Source organism: Delphinapterus leucas, chromosome 8 (assembly GCF_059928025.1).
Source record: "Delphinapterus leucas isolate spDelLeu-1000000601 "Yukka" chromosome 8, BTC_Dleu_Yukka2, whole genome shotgun sequence".
In the NCBI taxonomy this organism is placed as follows: Eukaryota; Metazoa; Chordata; class Mammalia; order Artiodactyla; family Monodontidae; genus Delphinapterus; species Delphinapterus leucas.
Window position 1 is genome coordinate 105,473,521 of NC_143136.1, and position 22,033 is coordinate 105,495,553.

The window sequence follows — 22,033 nt, forward strand, 5'->3', positions numbered from 1 at the left end:
TATTAAATATTCCCTTAATACATTTACCTGTTTTTTCATTTAACAAAGGTGCACATTCTTCTTTAATTAAGGTTCAGTAACTTGCGCACGGTTACTTGCCTATTCCTTTGCCTTTACCACTTCAGTGCAAGCTCATTTACAACTTCCAGCACCTGAATTATTTTACTGAGGGTTTTCTCTAGCCACTGAAGCATGCTTTGCCTGTTTTTGTGACAAGCCTGAAATATAAAGGACTTAATGCCTGTGAACTAGTGTATAAATACCCCAGTTTCTTACCATTTATTGGGTTAAGTTCTCTTTGGGTATGTACTCCCTAGTGACTCCTAGAATTTTCCCAGTAGGATTAAGTTTTAGTTGCCCTCAGTGCTGGTTGGTTTGATTTAAAACAAACAAACAAAAAACTTTTTACTAGTTTCCCTCCCATCCTTATCTTTGCTACCACCCTTTATTTACAAGGTGAAGTGTTTTCTTCACCTTGTAAATAAAGTACTTGCACCCTGATGCCTGCCTTAGAGCCTCCTTTGGGGGGAATTCAAACAATAACGTTCACTCCTCCATTCATTAATTGGCTGACCTGGTGTGCAAAGCCAGATTTGCCTGACTCCAGAAATTGGATATATTCCACTATGCCACACAGCCTTTAATAAAAGGCATATAAAGCATAGACCCATTTCACAGACCCTGAAATCTTACAGACAGAGAAATTAGTACACAAAGAGTGAAGGAGTAATGAAATGGCTGAATCGAAGTAAAACATTAGCTTCTACTCTAATTAGAAGACTTAGTTCTGGGGTGGTGAGTGCTGGTGAGAGACAGGAATTGGATGTTTCCTCCCAATGTCTCCTTCCACAGGCAGGTAGATGGAATCTTAGAGGATACTATACCTATAAGCTGAACATTGTTGAGTATTTACTATGTGCTTGGCTATCAGTTAAGACGTTTACTTTCATTATTACATTTAATCCTCACAACAAACACACGAGGTAGAACCTTACATGTCTATTACTCTGTGTCACATGACCCCATCACTTCATAGTTTAACCCAACACCTGTTTTGCAAATATCTCAGAACTTTGTGGGTCAGGACTTGGACAGAGCTTGCCTGGTTGGTTCTTCAGCTCCTTGTGGAGTTGACTAGACTCTCTGGGTGAGATATGGTTAGTAGCTGGGCCAGTCTGGAGGACAAGACAGATTTATTCACATGCTTGCTGCCATGGCAGGGACATCTGGAAGACTGGGCTCAGCTGGGTCACTCTGTTTCTCCCTTTAGTCTCAAGGTCCTTCTGCATGGTCTCTCAGGGCTGTAGGGCTTCTTACACAGTAGCTTGGGGCTCAAAGCTCCCAAGGCAGAAGGTGCCAGACCTATTGAAGGCTAGTCCTGGGACTATCAGAGTATCATTTGCAATGTGTTCCATTGAGCAAAGCAGTCATGAGTCAACTCATACTCTGAGGGAGGGGAAATAGACCCCATCTCTCAACAGAAGGCATGTCAAAGACAATATTTAATCTTCCACCTGCAGGCACCACATCCATTCCCATGTTATAGATGAGGAAACAGCCCAAAAGATATCATGTGTCTTTCCTAAAGATACAATGTTAAAAAGTAGAAGAGTTTAATGTTGAACCCAGGGAACCGATTCGTTGGTGATGAAATCTATTTCTAGAAGGGAAGTTGCGTAACAGTTTAATTGGAGGAAAGTATAGAGAAGAAAATTTGTCAGAAGGGAATTGAGTCAGAGCCTGTTAACAGCCTACCTAATATCCAATATTCATTATCCTCTTCTTTATTGAACACATTGATGCTTTTCATTAAATTTTTGTTCCTGTTTAGAGGGAGCAAAGTTCCTAGTTAAAACCAGAACATCCCTGGCCTACTTCTTAAGAATGGCCATGCAACATGGTCCTGGAAAATGGTTTCCAAGAAGAAGTCAGTAGAGTTTTCAAAAAGGCTGACTTAGCAGATGTGTACCTTTTTGCTCTTTGCCCCGCTACTTCCCCCTTCTGGGACATAAGGGTAGTAGCTGGAGCTCATTGAGTCATCTTATGAGGAAGAAAACAAAAGCTATAGCCTATGAAGAGGAAAGTGTAAATCTAAAAAAAATTTCTGGGCCCCTGATGATATCTGGAGCCAAAATACCAACCTTAGACAGATTAACATCAGACTTCTCATTAACTGGGAATAAAAAATAAAATAAACTATTACTTGATTTGAGCTACTGTTCTCTCTTTTTTTAAAATTGTCTGTTACATGCAGTCAAATGCAAATTATAACTAACAGGAATAATGTGTGATTTTATACTCTCTGAATCAGTTGGAGAAAGAGAGAAGAAAATGCTACCCTTTTAGCAAATGTAGAAGCTCACTGATGCAGATCAATTGTATAAATGGCTGAGAACTGATGAGTGGGGGTTGGGATTATACCTCATGGGTTTCTTGCCCTCCAGAGGAGACAGAGGATGAATATGTTTGCTCACATCTGGGTCATTGAAGCCAGTTTGATCTTCATTATCCAGGAGGCCACCTCCTTGTGTGTCAAGAAGAACAATGCAAGAGATGAAACAAGGGAGCATAAGGTTAAGTATGAAGCAAGAGCTATAGATGACGGTTCTACAGGCAGTGGAGGAAAGAAGTGTCTAGACTGGCATGGTTGGGGGCTGCCTTAGGGGCCAGTCCCCCGCTGGTGGGTTGTGCACCATACTTGTGGCACACCTGCTCTGAAAGCTAAGCGGGCTCAGCCTTTATGCAGACAACATCACTGATGCTTTGTGCACAATCCATCCTCATTTAGTATTTACTGAATTACATTTTCAGTGTGATTGGAAGCCGACTACAAAACACACTAGTTCCAAAATACCTCTTGTAATGAAATCCCAGAAATATACTTTTCCTTTTCATGAAGTCTTACAGATTCATTTTAAAACACAAATATGCTATCCTGAAGAACAGCAAGTAAGCAATCATCAGCCATGATGACCACATGAGGTTACCAGCCAGTTAACACCCTATTTCATTAGGAAGGAAGAGAGTTTGGCTCTCTGGGATGAGCATGCTTCACTGAAGTAGGTTAATAAATTCACAGGAAAACGATTTACTGAGTTTAAAACAAACACTCAGAATAGAATTTAAAAGTTCAATCACTGAACACATTTTTTTTTCAATAACCATTTTTTAAATTGAAGTATATTTAATTGACAATGTTGTGTTAGCTTCAGGTGTACAGCAAAAAATATTGATATATATATATATATATGTATATATATATATCCTTTTTCAGATTCTTTTCCATTATAGGTAATTACAAGATATTTGATACAGTCCCCTGTGCTATACAGTAGGCTCTTGTTGTTTATCTATTTTATACATAGTAACGTCTATCTGTTAATCCCAAACTCTTAATTTATCCCTCGCCTCCTTTCCCTTTTGGTAACCATAAGTTTGTTTTCTCTGTCTGTGAGTCTATTTCTGTTTTGTAAATAAGTTCATTTGTATCATTTTTTTATATTCCACATATAAGTGATATCATATGATATGTCAATCACTGAACACATTTATTCAACAAAATATATTGTGTCACTACATTTACCACACTTGGCCTCTTTGTGGGGCATCAGGCTTTAACATTTATTGTGAGACCTTGGACAAGTTACTTTACTTCTCTAAACCTTAATTTCATTCACCTGTGGCATGGAGCGCACCATAGTTTCTATTTTGCTAAGTTATTGTGATGTGATCATCACAACCCAACTGCTCATCTAACTTGAACAGGGCAAAGCCAGGGCATAATTGATGTTCTAGGAGTGTTAGCAAGTACAAGAAGCGGGCGTAGTGTCCTGCAGTCTGGGAATGCGTTTACACTGGGTAGGTTCAAATCCCAGCTCTATCACTTACTGGGTGTTCCTTTGTATTATTTAACCTCAATTGTTTCCATTTTCTTCCCTTTAAAATGGGCACAATAATGCAGATAATGATTAAGTGTTATAAGGCACTTAAAGCAGCCTTTGGCACTTAATAAGCAATCCTGTCCTGATGGATATTATGGAGGTGGTCCTTGCTTTACCCAATTCTGCAGAACAGTAAGTGACCACACGAACTGAAACTGTGAAAAGACATCTTAATCATTCATGAGAAAAACATGATTAGCTCTATGACCTTTAAAAATTTTTTGCCAAAGCATTAACAACTCTCTTAAGGTACAAATCAACTAAATTTCCACACAAAATTCTAAAATAAAAATAAATAAATAAAAACTCTCTTAGGGAAATGAAGAAAAACTAGTATTTACTTAGTACTCTGTAATCTAAAGTAGTAGAAACATTGAGAATTAGACTATCTCATTTGTTTGCAAAAAAAATCTTTCAAGAATAGTTTGAACAGTGCTTGCCGCCATCTAGCTGTATGACTAAATATGGAGGGCGCATCTTTCTTATGCCTTGGTGAACTGTCATGCTGCTGTCTAAGTTTGGATCAGCTTCCACCGTTTCATCCTTTGTGTTTTCAATGTCATGAAACATTCTGGAGAGTTCTTTTACTGTAAAGTTTTTTGCTGGCATCACTTCCTCTGGGACATTGCCATTCTGTTTGTCATGAACCACCTCATTTATATTGATTCCTATCACCTTCGCTAATTTCCTGTGATTGCAGACCTAGAGTCTTTCTGTGTCAGTGTCAGCATTTCCATGGCCAGCTATTTCTTCTATAAATCTATTTACATTTGAATTTCACTTGCAGTGCTCTACTTTCTGTTTCTTTGCTGCAAAATCATCTTTGTTGACCAATTCCCTCTTTGGGTTATCTATTTTTCTGTAAAATGTCACATGGGTTTATTACTGAGATACAAAGAAGCTACACAACTATACGCTTTGCTGTCTGTGTGTTAATTAAATCAGCAATGGCTCAGTGGCCAATCTACCACAAACTTTTAAAGAAGTGATGTGAGTGGTTACTAATCATGATGCGCATCTGCTATTTACATGCTAATTTGTGGACTGAAGAGCTCGCAGCAGAGTTTGTACTTTATGCACTTTTACCTATGCTTATATCGTAGTCACTGAAACTTGAATCATGTTGTCGGAGGACTGGTGTTATTTAAATCATGGTAACTGAAATTCATGCATATTCGATCTGCACAAAGTGGAGACGGTTTACAATGACCAAATTTATTAAATAGAAATATATAAACAAGAAAATTATCATTGTTTTATAGCCACTAAAGTATTAATTTCTGGGCATGTTTTAAATGTAGAAAGTAGAACCGCATTAGCATTCTCTAAGAGTGTTCCTATGTTTATTATTTTCCTGTTGGTGCTTTAACAAACTATCACAAAATCAGTGGCTTAAAGCAAGGTAAATTTATCATATGGCTCTTGAGGTTAGAAGTCTTAAGTGAAATTTATGAGGCTAAAATTAAGGTGCCAGCAGAGCTGTGTTCCTTCTGGAGGCTTCAGGGGAGAAACTGTTTCCTTTCCATTTCCTACTTACGTGGTTACTTGCATTCTTTGACTTGTAACCCCTTCCTCAAATTACTAGATCCTCTTGGTTCTGTCATCGTATCTCCTACTTCTGACTGCCTCCCTTTATATGGACCCTTATGATCACATTAAGTTTACCCAGATAACCCAGGATAATCTTTGTATCTCCAGACCCTTAACTTACTCATATGATCAAAGTCTCTTTTGCCAATAATGTAACATATTCACATGTTCTGGGGATTCTGACATGGACATCTTTGGAGGGTGGGGCTTATTCTCTGCCACACCATGTGTCTTGTAAACCAAACCTCAAGGTATATACAATGATCAGTTTTACCCATAAGGAATCTGAGACTTAGAGAGATGAAGGGGCTGCTTTATGATCATCATGTTAGAAATATTTGAATGAGTTATTTTTATTTAATATAATAATTACCAATTATATACTGGATAATAATCTAGACACAAAAAGACAAATATGCCATCTCTCCTTCCCCCAGACCTGGGAGCAGCACAGAAGGTTTGGTTCCCAGAAAGATCAGCTGCCAGGACCAAGGGCCAGTCATTGCTATGCACATTGATCAATATTGCCCATGACTGGTCTCCATTTGGTCCCTGTAGAATAGCTTGTTTTTCCTTATACAGGGCAGCCAAATTTAGGACATTCAAACTAGATGTGAGGATTTTTGCTGAGGTCAATATATGACTGATTAAAAATAACTATTTTTTAAACTGAATGTGTGTATGGTGGGAGGGGTGGATACACACACACATATATTCAGTTTTAAAGGAAGTTATTTTTGAATACCTTTCTTTCTTCCTTCCTTCCTTTCCTTCCCTTCCTCCCTCCCTCCCTCTCTCTCTTTTCTTCTTTTTCTTTCTTTCCTTCTTCCTTTTTCTTTCTTTCTTTCTTTCTTTCTTTCTTTCTTTCTTTCTTTCCTTCTTCCTTCCTTCCTTGCCCCTCTCTCCCTCACTCCCCGTCCCTCCCTCACTCCCCCTCCCTTCCTCCTCCCCTCCCTCCCTCCTTCCCTTCCTTCCTTCTTTCCTTCCTTCCAGAGATTGCCTTATATGTATGCAACTGACAATGTTGATTGCCTACCCAACATCCATTTTGACTTATTTTTCCCTTCCTAACAGAATTCCAATTTTATTTAATCATTCATGCTCCTCTATGAATTCATGTGCCTGTGGGAATGTTGTCTTCATCTGCAATCCCTGCAGATTCCTCCTGATTGGTTTGAGCCAGTGATTCTCAAAATTTGGTCCTGTGGTCATTGGGAGGTTAGACTCCTGAGACCTTTTCAGGGAATCCACGAGGTCAAACTATCTTCATTTTAATAATAGATATTAATGAACTTTGTCACTCGTGTTCTCTCATGCATGCAGAATGGAGTTTTTGAGGCTACAAGATGTGTGATGATATCACCACGTAGACGGCTAATGGAATATGTACTGTGGCTTCTTTTAAAATGTTCTCAGTTTTCATTTCTAACACAATGGATATTGACAGATCCAAAACAGATATAAATATCCAAAATCTCTTCAAGATTTTTTTTTTTTTTTTGCGGTACGTGGACCTCTCACTGTTGTGGCCTCTCCCGTTGTGGAGCACAGGCTCTGGACGTGCAGGCTCAGCGGCCATGGCTCATGGGCCCAGCCACTCCGCGGCATGTGGGATCTTCCCAGACCGGGGCACGAACCTGTGTCCCCTGCATCAGCAGGCAGACTCTCAACCACTGCGCCACCAGGGAAGCCCCAAATCTCTTCAAGATTTTTAAGAGTGAAAATGGATCTTTAGACTAAAAACAAGTCTTAAAAACTGCTGATCTAAGCAATTGCTTGTGGTCCCTCTCCATTGTCAGTGATCGGAGTAGCATAAACCTGGGACACAATCTAGCCAATGAGAAGAAGCCTTCAGGGTAGCTGTGTGTATGTGGTTCTGAGAAAGGATTCTCCATTCTTAAAAAAAAAAAACAAACACAGAATTGAGGCAGCTTTTGTTTATGTATTTATGTATTGCTTCTGGACATTGTTGTGTCTAGATGTGATGCCTGGAATTGCACGACCACCTTGTTCCAGCCTGAGGATGAGACAGCCAAAGAGGAGAAACCCTGAAATTCCATGCTCAGAGCTCTCCTTGCCTCTAAACTCCTTGTTATTTGATATAACTCATCCCTGTAATGTTTAAGTCTCTGCAAGTTGGATTTTCTGTTACTTGCAGCAGAAAGCCTCCTCACAAAATATGCATTATGCCTAACTCTGTAAACAATAAAAGAAATAACATCAGATCACTGGAGGTGCTCAGTATGGCTTTTACTCCTTTTGGTACTTCTTTTAACTTCACAGCTAGCTAGTAATTCCGTAACAGAGTAGAATATATTTCTATAGGTTATTTTTGGACTCTGTTAAAAGACTCTCTGTTAGGACATGCAGGGCTCTAGTTTTGCTCCTTTCCTTTAACAGAGTAAACAACATAAATCAAGACACATGAGTTGTCTAGTTCTGGGCCCACATCAAATAAATAATCAGCACCCTAGGATGAATTCTTTTTGTATTTTTAAATCCCAAAGGAATGAGTTTATATGTCAACTTGAGCATCTCAGTGTTAAAAGTCAGAAAAGTGACTTTTCTGTGGAAAATAAGCAGAATTGGCGTTGGGAGTATGATATCTAGAATTTTAAATTTGGATATATTGCTAAGGTTTTACCAATCCAGTAGTCACTGTCATATATCCATAGAGCTGCTTTTATGTAATGCATGTAACTAAGGAACCCAATTTAAAAATGAAAACTATAGTTGAGCCCATGAGCTATTCACTGGAGATAATGAATTCTCAAATGGTAGAATTTTGTTGACCGAATCAACTTGGTTATTTTTGTATGTTTCTTGTAATATTAGTGTCTGTCTATCTATCTATCTATCTATCTATCTATGCATCTATCTATCCATCTGTCTGTCTGTCTATCTATGTGTATGTATATATTTCTACTTAAAGAAGAGTAATGGAAGACCTACTATGTGCCAGATCCTGTGCAATTGAGACCCATTTAATCATCCAAAAGAATGTATTTATCAACGTCTATGCCCAAAATATTATGTTAGTAAATTGGCAGTCAGTGGTAAGCAAATAAGGAAAACTTCATCATAAAATGGATTGTCTGGAGTGGGGCTTTCATCCTGAGACCTGAAGATAAGGAGCCTGTCATGCAGTATTTGGCAGGCATTTCCTTGGCAGTGTGATGAGCAAAACTACAAGCTCTGACCCTTTAAGCCTATGGCGCCATTACAAACAGAGTAGACACTGTGATATGTAGCAACCAAATTTACAGGGTCACTCAAGTTCCATAGAAACTATTTAGTTAGCTTTAGGTAACAAAGTACTTAGAATAATGAAGAGAAATATTTGATAAGTACCATTGACAGAGCTGCAGGAAATATTAATGAAGTTCTCATCAGGATTGGGCTTCAGCAAAGAGAATTCCACATAATGTGTTATGAGTGTGAATGCAAAAGTAAAGAAACTAAATGCTTATAAATGGCCAGAATAAACTTTTAAATATATCTGAACATTCCTGATAAGGCTGCATTACTGTTGATATTAGGAAACATTTATTTTTTATTTATAAATTCCTTTTACAGTTTACAAAATGCTCTGTGTGTTAGACACTGTCCTAGTTGGTGGGGCTGGAAATTAGAAAGGGACAGGTTTCTTGAAAGCAAGAATCTGCCAATCTTGTTGAAGGACAGACTTGTAAACATAATGGTGAAATAAAAGAAGTGCCTTAGAAGTAAACAAATGCCTTGGGAACATGGAGAAAGTACTTTCCTAACTCCACCTGGCCCCTGCCTATCTTTTCAACGTCATCTTTTGCCTTATTTTAAGGTAGAGTTAACTTGATTATTTAGTGTTTGAAATGTGATGGACTTTCTCAGTCTAGGCTTTGTATAGGCTTTGCTTTGTGTTTGGAACTCTCTGCCCACCCTCTCATGCATGATTATTGTCTATTGATCACCTAATACATTGTTTTCCAGACCATCTTTCCTAAATTAATGTTTCTCAAAGTGGGGTTCCTGAACCAGCCGTATCGTAAGTGTCTAGGAATGTATTTTTAAAATGCAAATTCTTGGATACCTCCACATCAGACCTACTGAATGAGATTCAAAGATATGAATTTTCATACATTTCCCTGGAAAATTAATTTGCATACTAAATTTGATCCCCACTGTCCTAGATTGTGTCAGGGGTCTCTTCTGTGGTACCAGAGCCACAATGTCTTCCTCCCATAAGACTTATTGCCTGAAATCATTGCTGATCTCTTAAATATGTCTGCTAGCTGACAATTGTAAGTCCACTGTCTCACACATAGTGTGATTCTCATAGGTGACCAATAAATAGATGTAGGTCTAACAGAGAAGGAGCGGATGTTATCCAGGTAGTTAAGGGACAGAAGGGCCTTCCAGGCAGAGAGAACATGTGCACCTACTAAGAGAAGAGTGAAAAGTTCGGTTCTATGTAGCACAGATGAGGCTGGCTGGGTGGGTGGGAGTTAGCTAGTGAAAGGCTCTAAGTCATGCTATGGAGGTGAGGTTTCTTTTCACCTTATCAACAATCAATACCTACAGAAAGCTACTAAATATGGCATAACAGAGAAAAGAAGGACAGAATACAAGAGACTTAGGTATCAAACCTGGATTGGCCACGGACTGGGTAATTTGCTTTAAACAATTACTTGACCTTGTGTCTTAATTTTCCTAACTGGTAATTGGGTATAATTATCTCACACTTTCTTATTTTACAAGGATGAATATTTACATAGGCTGTACAAATGTGCATACCATGAAAAGCATAAAAGCATTAAGTAAATGCCAAATATTTTTTAATACAGTTTGACATTCCTCTTTCAGGATTAAAAGCTTTATTTGAGAGACATGAATATTCCCGATAGTTAAATTTTCAGACTGTTTCTCTATTACCAAAAGCCACAAAGTACTCTTGAGGGAAATACTGTTTATTTGTATATATCACTTATATCTTCCATTAATATCAAGTTCTTTATTTATGTTTTGTGATGGTACATTTTACTCTCTCGTAAGCCCAGGTCTGTGGGTCTGAATGACTTGTATTTTGACACTTCATGTTTCAAATGTCATTGATGGCTTTTGACATATAGCAAAGTCATATTTCATCTTACAGCAATGTCTGTTCTTAGCAAATTGCTGATCTTTTCTTTTTCATTTTTTAATATCCAGAAGAAAAAAACAACTGCCTAGTTTGGCTCTATCACTCTCTTAGTGTCAAACAATTGTGACTGTGTAAAATGTTGCACATTCTGGGGCTAACATTGGTTCTGTGCTATCTTCCTTGGCATCACAAAATCCACTAGTTTTAACAGAGGGACATAGCTTTGCTTTGAAGAAATGAGTGTTTGCAAATTAATGTAGATAGTCAAGTTTTCAGATGCTTAAAGAAGTTAGTCTACACTAACTTAACCAACTGAGTCATTCAAAGTTTTAGTACTACATATATTCAGTTATGAGTCAGTATGAAGTGGAAGTTTAGTCTTTACGAAAAGCACATAAGCATTTACATCTTAGTTTTCTCATATAAATGCAGTATTACTTGGACATGTTGAGGGCCCTTGAATCTAGGCAAAGGCTTTTGGAACTCTTTGGAAGAGTAATAGGAAGAATAATGATGATGATGTTGATAATAATAACAATAATAAATGCATGTACGGGCACTGAGCCAGGAATCATGCTTTTTATATTTATTTCCACCACAATTCATGTTGTCAGTACTATTTATCACTATTTTACAGTGGACAAATCTCAGAAATGAGAAAATACAAGTCATATGTTCAAGGGCATAATTCATCAGCTTAGGTCTACCTACCTCCAATCCATGCTATTTCAGCACACCATGCTGCTTCTACGTCAGTATTTGAGGGCAGGGAGACAGACTCTAATGAGAATCAGAAGTGATATTTCAGTGATATTTAAAGTGCGTTGGGAGGTATAAACTATGTCAATTTCAAATAAGAACTTTTCTTTGTAAGATATTTGTGGTTTCTCAAGGAGATGGTATATATTATATAAGGAGAAACCTTGCAGTTCTTCCTGATTGGATGGGACTCTTATATGTTAGCAGAAAACCTTGGGAAGAATGAGAAAGAGAACAGTGGCATTTTCCAGTGGTATGGCCTTTGTTTGCATTCTCATTCAACCACTTCTGAGTAGCCACATTCACTGTTAAGTTTGTCTTCCATATTTATTCTGTAGTTCAGCCCATACAATAGTTCCCTTGCCTAGTTCCTTATAAATTGAATGCAATTATAACCTAAAATTGAATAAAATGACTTAGAATATAATCAAGAGTTTAGAATGACTTGTGCTTTCCTTAGTTTTTGCATCCTATTTCTTCTTAGCTAATTTATGTAACAGTATCTTACAAAAATACCTAGGATATTTTTGGAAGGATTTTAGAGAGGCAACATAGCTTACATAAAGAGTTTGGCATTTCAAGTCATAAAGACTTTGGTTTAAATCTCAACTTTGCCACATGAGCTCCTGTATATATTTTAACATTAATAGTGTCAGCTTCTTCACTTGTATATTTTGGATGATAATAACATATACATGGAAGGGAAATAGAAATAATATTTTAAAAACAATTATTGTAAATATAGAGTGACTTGGTGGATAAAAAAACAAGACACATATACATGTTGCCTACAAGAGACTCACTTCAGATCTAAAGACACACACAGAAAGTGAGGTGATGGAAAAAAACATATTTCATGCAAATGGAAGTGAAAGAAAGCTAGGGTAGCATACTGAAATCAGATAAAATAGACTTTAAAATAAATACTGTTACAAGACACAAAGGACAGTACCTAATGTAAAGGGATCAATCTAACAAAAAAGTTATAACAATCATAAATATATATGCACCCAACATAGGAGCACTGAAATAAAGCAAATATTAACAAGCATAAAGGGAGAAATTGACAGTTATACAATAATAGAGGACTTTAATACCCCATTACATAAATGGACAGATCATCCAGACAGAAAATCAGTACAGAAACACTGGTCTTAAATGACATATTAGACGAGTTAGATGAATAGATATATACAGAACAGTTAATCCCAAACCAGCAGAGTACATATTCTTTTCAAGGGCACATGGAAAATTCTCCAGGATAGATCACATGTTAGGCCACAAAATAAGCTCTATAAACTTAAGAATATTTAAATCATATCAAGCATCTTTTCAGACCACAATTGTATGAGACTAAAAGTCAAGAAAAAAATGCAAAAAGACACAAACATGTGGAGTCTAAACAGCATGCTAATAAACAACCAATGGATCACTGAAGAAATCAGAGAGGAAATTAAAAAAAAATACATGGAGACAAATAAAAATGGAAATACAGTGATCTTAATTCTATGGGATGCAGCAAAAGCAGGCCTAAAAGGAAATTTTATATCAATACAAGCCTACTTCAGGAAATAAGAAAAATCTCAAACAGTCTAACTTTACACTAAAAAAGCTATAAAAAGAAGAACAAACAAAACCCAAAGATAGTAGAAGGAAAGAAATGAAGATCAGAGCAGAAATAAATGAAACTGAGCCAAAAAAAAAAAGAAAATATCAATGAAACTAAGAGCTGGTTCTTCGCAAAGCTGAACAAAATTGAGAAACCTTTAGCCAGACTCATCAAGAAGAAAAGAGAGAGGGGGCCCAAATAAATGAAATCAGAAGAGAAAGAGAAGTTACAACTAACACCACAGAAATACAAAGGATCCTAAGAGACACCTACAAAAATCATATGTCAGTAAAATGAACAACCTAGAAGAAATGAATAAATTCCTAGAAACCTACAATCTCCTGAGACTGAAATCAAGAATACTAAATATGAACAGACTAATTAACAGTAATGAAATTGAATCATTTAAAATTTTTTTTAAATAATTAAAAAAAATTCTCCCAATGAACAAAAGTCCAGGACCAGATGGCTTCAAAGGTGAATTCTACCAAATATTTAAAGAAGAGTTAACACCTGTCCTTCTCAAATTATACCAAAAAATTGAAGAAGAAGGAATGCATCTGGATTCATACTATGAGGTGAGTATCACACTGATGTCAAAACCAGAAAAGACCTGCACACACAAAAGAAAGAAAGAAAGGAAGAAAGAAAGAGAGAGGGAGAGAAAGAAAGGAAGGAAAGAAAGAAAAGAAATGAAGGAAGAAAGGAAGGAAGGAAGGAAGGAAAAGAAAGGAAAAGGAAAAAAGTAAATTACAAGCTGAACTTGTAACTTCTGAACGTAGATGCAAAAAAATCCTCTATATATGCACTATATTCATGGATTAGAAAAATGAATATTATTAAAGCCATACCACCCAAAGCAATCTAAAGATTCAGTTCAATCACTATCAAAATTTCAGTGGCATTTTTAACAGAGCTAGAACAAATAATTCTAAAATTTGTATGAAAACACACACACACACACACACACACACACACACACACACTAACCTTGAATAGCCAAAGCAGTCTTGAGAAAGAAGAAAAAAAACTGGAGGTATCACACTACTTAATTTCAAACTATACTACAAAACTAAAATAATCAAAACATTATGGTGCTCACACACACACACACACACACACACACACACACACACACAGCTCAATGGAACAGAATAGCAAACCCAGAAATAAACCCACACTTATACGGTCAATTAATCCACATCAAAGTAGGCAAGAATATAAAATGGGAAAAATATTTTCAGTAAATAGTGCTGGATAAAACTAGACAGCTATATGCAAAAGAATCAAACTGGATTAATTTCTCATATCATATACAGAAACAAACTAAAAATGGATTAAAGATTTCAATGAAGACCTGAAACCATAAAGCTCCTAGAAGAAAACAAAGGAAGTACACTCTTTGACATCAGTCTTAGCAATATTTTTTTGGATCTGTCTCAGGTGAGTGAAACAATAGCAGAAATAATTAAATGGGACTACATCAAGCTAAAAAGATTTTGCACAGCAAAGGAAACTATCAACAAAATGAAAAGGCAGCTTAGTTGGAAGAAAATATTTGAAATTGATATATCCAACATGGGATTAATATCCAAAATATACACAGAACACAATTTCAAAATATTAAAAATATGAGTAGAGGACATGAATAGACTTTTTTTTCAAAGAAGACATACAGAAGACCAACAGAAACATGAAAAGATGTTCAACATCACGAATCATCAGGGAAATGCAAATCTAAACCACAATCAAATACCATCTCACACTTGTCAGAATGGCTGTTATCAAAAAGAACAAAAAATAATAAGTGTTGGTGAGGATGTAAAGGAAAGGGAATTCTGGTGTGCTTTTTGTGGGATTGTAAGTTGGTTCAACCACTATGGAAAACTGTATGGAGATTGCTCAGAAAGTTAAAAATGGAACTATTATATGATCTAGCATTTTCATATCTGGGTATTTACCCAAAGAAAACAGAAACACGAATTTGAAAAGATCTATACACTCCAATGTCATTGAAACATTATCTATAATAACCAGGATATGGAAACAACCTAAGTGCCTATGCCCATGGATAGATGAATGGTTAAATTCATAATTTGCTACAACATGGATGAATCTAGAGGGTATTATGCTAAGTGAAATGTCATACAAAGACAAATACCATATGATCTCACTTATTATGTGGATTCTAAAAAACTAAACAAAATAAACAAACAAACCAAACAATGAAAACAGTCATACAGAGAAAAAACTGGTGGTTTCCAGAGGGGGTGGGTGGGGCAGGTGGAGGGTGGACAAAATAGGTGAATGGGTTTAAGAGATGCAAACTTCTGGTTATAAAATAAATAAGCCATGGTGATATAATATACAGCATAAGAAATATGGTCAATGATACTGTAATAACTTTGGGGACAGATGGTTACTAGATTTATCATTGCGATCATTTCATAATGTACACAAATGTCAAATCACTCTATAGTGCACCTGAAACTAACATAATACTGTACATCAATCACATTTCAATAATTTTAAAAATATTACATTATTATATAGTAGGTACCCAATAGGTGTTGACTACTGAACAAATGCATTTTTAGCAAACAACTGTTTCTTACCACATATTAGGTAACAAATTTATAAGAAGTAAATATAATCTGGAACCATCTTAACATTTTTTTTTTTGCCTCTCCATATATGTAAGAATCTGAGAAATCATTATGCCAGGCCTCATACTGAGAGTATTTTCTGCTATCAAGGACTCTTGTTTTCTTCATTTCTTTTCAGAACCCTCTCAAGGTTTGCATGCTTTTTATACACCTAGAATAAATTAACTTTCCTAGAGATAAGACTTGATCCAAAACATTTCTTCCATTAAAGAGAGGTGGTCATTTTCTGACATTTCCCCCTATTTATCCATGTGCCGATTCTTTTACCTGGAACTGTGATTCATGGTGGTCAGAATAACGATATTCTTCAAAGACCTTGTCACCAATACAGACTTCTTTTTAACTGAATTCTAGGAATAAGATCTGGCAGTTTTGACTTAGACCCTTAAGGCATAGCTGCAGTGACATGTCACTTTCCACTGCTTTGAAATCCCACGAGGAAAAAATCTTCATACAAGTTTATGCTTCCCTTCTCTTGTCTTCCTTCTGTAAATACTGCTGATCTCTAACTCTATCCCATGAAAACCACCAATCAGTAGCTAATGTGCATTCTGAATTACACTAGGGTACATTGAGTTCTGTTGACACTCGACAAATAGCACTTAGTCTTAATTAAAGCTTTTTGGTGTGGAAGACTTTTGCATAACAGTGTTTGAGCAGTCGCTTATGCTCATAATCTCAGTCTTTGTAAGCATAGAATGAGAAATAGGCATATGTGATGCTTTCATGAGTACGTAACAAATAGGTACCACCACTGTAGGATATTTACAGGAATATTTGGAAGACCACAGTTTCCTCCCCACCCCTGCCCCATGTTCTTACACACTTGAAGAGTGTCGATTCACATCTCTATTAATTTTGATTATCATTAACTGGAAAGTTCTTACAGAATCTCAAGACGAATGGAGTGGTAGGAAGAATAATGACCCACAAAAATAGCCAAATCCTAATCCTCAGAACCTGTGAATATGTTAAGCTAACTGGTAAAGAAGAATTAATGTTGCTAAGTAGCTGTCCTTAAAATAGGGAGATTGGGGCTTCCCTGGTGGCGCAGTGGTTGAGAGTCCGCCTGCCAATGCAGGGGACACGGGTTCGTGCCCCGGTCCTGGAAGATCCCACATGCTGCGGAGCGGCTGGACCCGTGAGCCATGGCCGCTGAGCCTGCGCATCTGGAGACTGTGCTCCGCAATGGGAGAGGCCACAACAGTGAGAGGCCCGCGTACCGCAAAAAAAAAAAAAAAAAAAAAAAATAGGGAGATCATCCTTGATTAACTGGCTGAGCCCAGTACAATCACAAGGGTCCTTAAAAGTGGAAGAAGGGGCAAAAGAAGAGAATTAGTATTAAAAGTGACTTTGGAAGAAAGATACACAGAAGTGCAACATTGCTGGCTTTGAAGATACAGGAAGGGGGCTACAAGCCAAGGAATATGGGTGGTTTGGGGAGTTAGAAAAGACAAAGAGATGTGTTATTCCCTGGAGGCTCTAGAAAAAAATGCAGTTTAACAGCAGCTCGATTTTAGCCCAGTGAGACTGGTATCAGACTTCTGCAGAGATGTAAAACAAAACATTTGTGTTGTTTTATGCTGTTTAAGTTTGTGCTAATTTGTTACAATAGCCACATAAAATTAATACATGATTTCTTTTCTTTTCCTGTAAGAAGAGAGTGATGATAAATTAGCAAGGTTTACATGGGTGTTGAAGGGGGAGACAATAATGAGGACAAAACTAGAAAAAGCACTGTTAAAGGATGTTAATTTCTCATTTTGATCCATATGTCCGTTATTTGTCTTCCCTAAATGTGGCCAACACAGTGCTTTGTTGGTGATCCCTGGCAGCACTCTTCGATCACTTATGATGGAAATAAATTATAATTTACCTGATAGAGAGGAAAGTCCTTGTCCTCTTCCAGAAAATAAACAGATTATCATAATAAAATATCTATCTGAACAATCTAGGTCTGTTGAAACTGTTATGCCTTAAAGGGGGGGAAAAAGGTTCATCCCGTATTGTAGTTTTATGTAATTGCATCACAGCAATTTGTCCAAATGACCCTTGTTAAAATAAAGAAATGGGCTACTGAACAATCTTACCACAAATCTTGAAGACAATGAGACATTTGATCTTGTCGTGAATCATAAATGATTGCCTCATTATCTTTTATAAAGACTCAAAGATACTTTGAGAGATTGATTTCTGTCATAGAAAATCCACGCTCACCGATCAGTACCACGGACAGAACTAAGCATGTGAAAATCTTGCCTAGAAGGTCGGTGTACAAGCTGCTTAAAACACCAAACACGATAAACTTCTGAGAGGACCACTTTGCCTTCTAACCGCTCTGTCTTCCTCTTTTCATTTTTTTCTTGCTATCATTTTGAGTGAAATGTTGTAATGAGCTTTGTAGTATGCTTGAATTAATCACCAGAATCCATAAATAGATGGTGATGGAGATAATGATCTAAATTCTATAAAACATCTAGAGTGTAGAAGAGATTTACTAAGTATTCGTTACAGTTCATAAAATACATGAATGAAAATTTAGAAGTTTGAAACATTATCTCAAACCAAGATAGCCCTAGCAATTTTCTATTATATGTAGTTGATATACTGACACTGGTAGTGGGGGTAGAGTTTGGAAAGAGAAGATAAAGAGAGATGGGGGACAATTTCCTTTATTCAAAAAATAACGAGGCAATTTCTGTAATTTCAGACATTACTTAAAGTAGATATGGAGCATAGTTTAAAAAAACTGACTGTCTTTCATGTTGCAGAGAATCTTGGATTGGATCCTGAAGTTGCTAAAGCAAACACCCTGGGTTTTGTTGGCTGTCTGGCTTCAGTCCAATACAACCATATAGCACCACTGAAGGCAGCCCTGCGCCATGCCACCACCGCACCTGTAACCATCCAAGGGATATTGACAGAATCCAGCTGTGGCTCGATGATGGATTCGGATGTGAATGCAGTGACCACGGTGCATTCTTCATCAGGTGTGCAAGAAAATACTCAAGGGAACTTCTCTCACCAGTGCTACTTTGATGTCTTCAAGAAGCTTCCAGGCTAAAGGCTAATATTACCCAATTCCTTACCTTGTATGGTTACAGGTGGTTAAGAATTATGACTGATTTCTTAGTGATATTTAATATGCTTAGATAATCCTAATTTTAATGAGTAGTTAGAAATAGATATATGTGTATATATTTAACTGTATGTACATTAACATATATGTTATTTAAAAAAGAGCAGCAAGCTTGAAGGCACATTGATCTGTGTTGAAATCCTTGCTCTGACACTTATTGGTCTGGTGATGTTGAGTTACATACATTTTTGAATAACAATCTGAAAATGTATATATATATATATATTCGCTATTGTTTAAGTGGTTGCTGCTCTAAGGATTAAAGAGTTTAGGGGTCAGGAAGGCAGGCTGGTTGTTGATCTATCAATAATACAATTCATGTGATTAAAAGCGACCTTCCTTGATAAAAGGAAAGTCCCACAGGACTACCATCCATATACCTTCTCTTATTTTGCCGCTTCCTGAAATACCTTTTCTTAGTCACTGTCATCCTAGGTGTCTTGGATGTTCTTAGGATTTATTTTAATCAGGTGTGGTCATCAATTGCCGAATAAGTTATGAATTACAAGCAAAGAAAGGGCACAGAGTTTTGCTGCTGCCTGCTCATCACCAATCTTGGTGTTTTCTTGGCAATGGTCAGGTATGTATACTAGAAAGAACCTGAATACGACACTTGGCTAACCTTGATTGGAATTCTGAATCTTCCATGAATGAACTACAGAACTTTGGGCAGGTTACTTAATGGCTTTGATATAATTTCCTTATCTGTGAGATTGGAAAAAATTATAATCATGTTGTAGTCATTTCCTGAGGATTAAATGATACAGCAATACTAATGAGAGGTGCTATAGGTCCTGACAATTTTATGTGCACTATATGCATACCTATAGGATCATTAACTCCCTTTAATACATTTGCAGATTGCTATTTAAAAAATGTATGTAGCTCACTGTCACCAGACCAATAAGTGTCAGAGCTAGGATTCGAAACCAGGTCTATGTGCCTTCAAACTTGATGCTCTTTGTTTTTTTTACACCGTATATGTTAATGTACATATAGTAAAATGTGTGAGGGTTTCTTGGGGGTGCTAATTCACCAGCAATTTGCCCTTTCCTGCCAATGGAGTCAGAAATCTATTATAATTAAAGAAACCTCTGAATCAGAGGCAGGTGTGCTTGAGGGAAGAAGTCGTTGACAGGCATAGGAACTGTCCAGCAAATAATAAAGGGACTTCAAGGGTAGGCTGAGAGGTAAGCTGTAGGCCAAGGCAGATACGAGCAGCGTACCACCATCATGTCTTTTAACCTCTTGTCTCACAACTTACATAGAAACGAACAGGGTCATGAAACTACGGGGTGTAAGCAGTATACTTAAAATGCTTTTTTGGGTATGTTTGGCTTCCTTCCAAAATGCCAACTATTTGAGAGCACCTGGTCTAATATGCAGGTGTGTCATCACAACACCATATTTCAGATCTTCTTCTAGGACTTTGAGTGTCTTTTACACCTTTCAGATCTTTTTGGGAAGACAGATGAGCGGGAACCACTCACCAACACAGTGCAAAGTGACTCGGCTCTCATCGGAGGTAAACCATTCTTTGTGGCGGAAAGCAGAAAAGACATCAGTGGTTCTGTGCTCTGGAGGAACTTACCTGAATCCTTCCTCAGTGTGGCTATCCAGCACCCAGAACCCTGCATGATCTAAGAACGTGAGGTTTTTCATGAATAATCACACATGCTGGGATGATCAAAAGTACCCTACCCTCCAAGCCCAGCACCAGCAGCTCTATGAAGGGATCCCTCCCTGAACCACCAGGCAGCTGAGCACATAGTCAACAGCTGGATAATTTACTTTGAGACAGGCAGCGTGCATCCTATTGATCTCATCCACTTGTCATTTTTCCTAAAGCACAAAGCAAACTAATAAAACTACATATGGGAAAAAGCCATGTTGGGACAGACAGATGGGCAAAGCTGTAGTGCTGTTGGGTTTTCTCCACTGAGTGGATCTAATGAACACAGTGAAGCCCACGGGACTGTAGTTTCCGATCTAGCAGCACATATGGTTACAGAGGAAGCTCTTGTCCGTTCTGCTGTGAGCTCCGCTCTCCCTCCCACCCCCATTGCTTTTCCATTTTCTCACAGCCTCTTGGCCTCACTGCTCTGTATCCTGCCTCAGCTTGGCTGTTGCCTCCAGGAACTTGATTTTTCCATCTGGGTCTTGCAACATGGAATGACTCCCAAACTTGTTTAATGTAAGATGCCCGTGAGAGACAGAATTCATTTCCATCTGAGAACCATGGTCCTCACAGGTGGCCCCATCTCTGCTTTCTGACAGGCTAGATGGACTAATTCACACCAGATGGAGTTCTGCTCTTAAAAATCAACAGTAACCATTTATTTAACTGCTATGGAAAGAACCCCCACTATGGGTCAGGACCAGTGCTAAGTACAGGAATACAAGGCTGAAAGATATGGATGCTGCCCTGCAAGAGCTCACAGCTTGGTGGGGGCAAGATGGGGTGGGATGGGTAAACAGGTAACAATAGAACCAGTGAGTAGTGTTTTAGGCTGGAAGGACAAGTGGCAAGGGGAGCACAGAAGTGCATTGTTACAATAAGGTTGTGAGGAAACACACACACACACACACACACACACCTTCCTTAAGGAAGTTCTTCAAATGTCTGACCTGAATATCTACTTCAGGGTAAAGAGTCCAAGTTGATTTTTGTTTGGCGACAAGAAATATAGGAAACCATTTGGTGCCTGTTTCTCTTCCTATAATTTCTCATTTGACAAATGGAGAAAAGACTTTTGTGACCGCTGACTTTTTCCCACCCACGTACAGCCTTCTATGAGTCTGTTTAAGGCAGGAAATTCATCCCAACCCCTGGGAAAATTCCTGGAGGTTCACATCCTCCCACCCTGAATAGAGCAGAAACTGGTTCTGTATTTCATCTCTAAATGCTGCAGCTCATTCCGGGGTATCACTCACTATATCCAATTTATTTCTAGGTTTGTTAACTTACCTGGTTTTACTCTGCCTTGTAAACTTTGCTGACTTTGCTATTCCCTTCTCAAGAGCCTTCCTGGCAAGGGTAGGGACAGGACCTTAGGGTCAGTGAGGACAGATTGCCAAGTAGGTCCCATAAAATCACATACAATCAAAGTAGGATAGTATCTGACACAACAGGGCAGAAGTTTGCCATTGCAGTTGACTCTGGAGGACAGAGGGGTACCATCTTCAAACGAGCCTATACCTTGCAGAGTG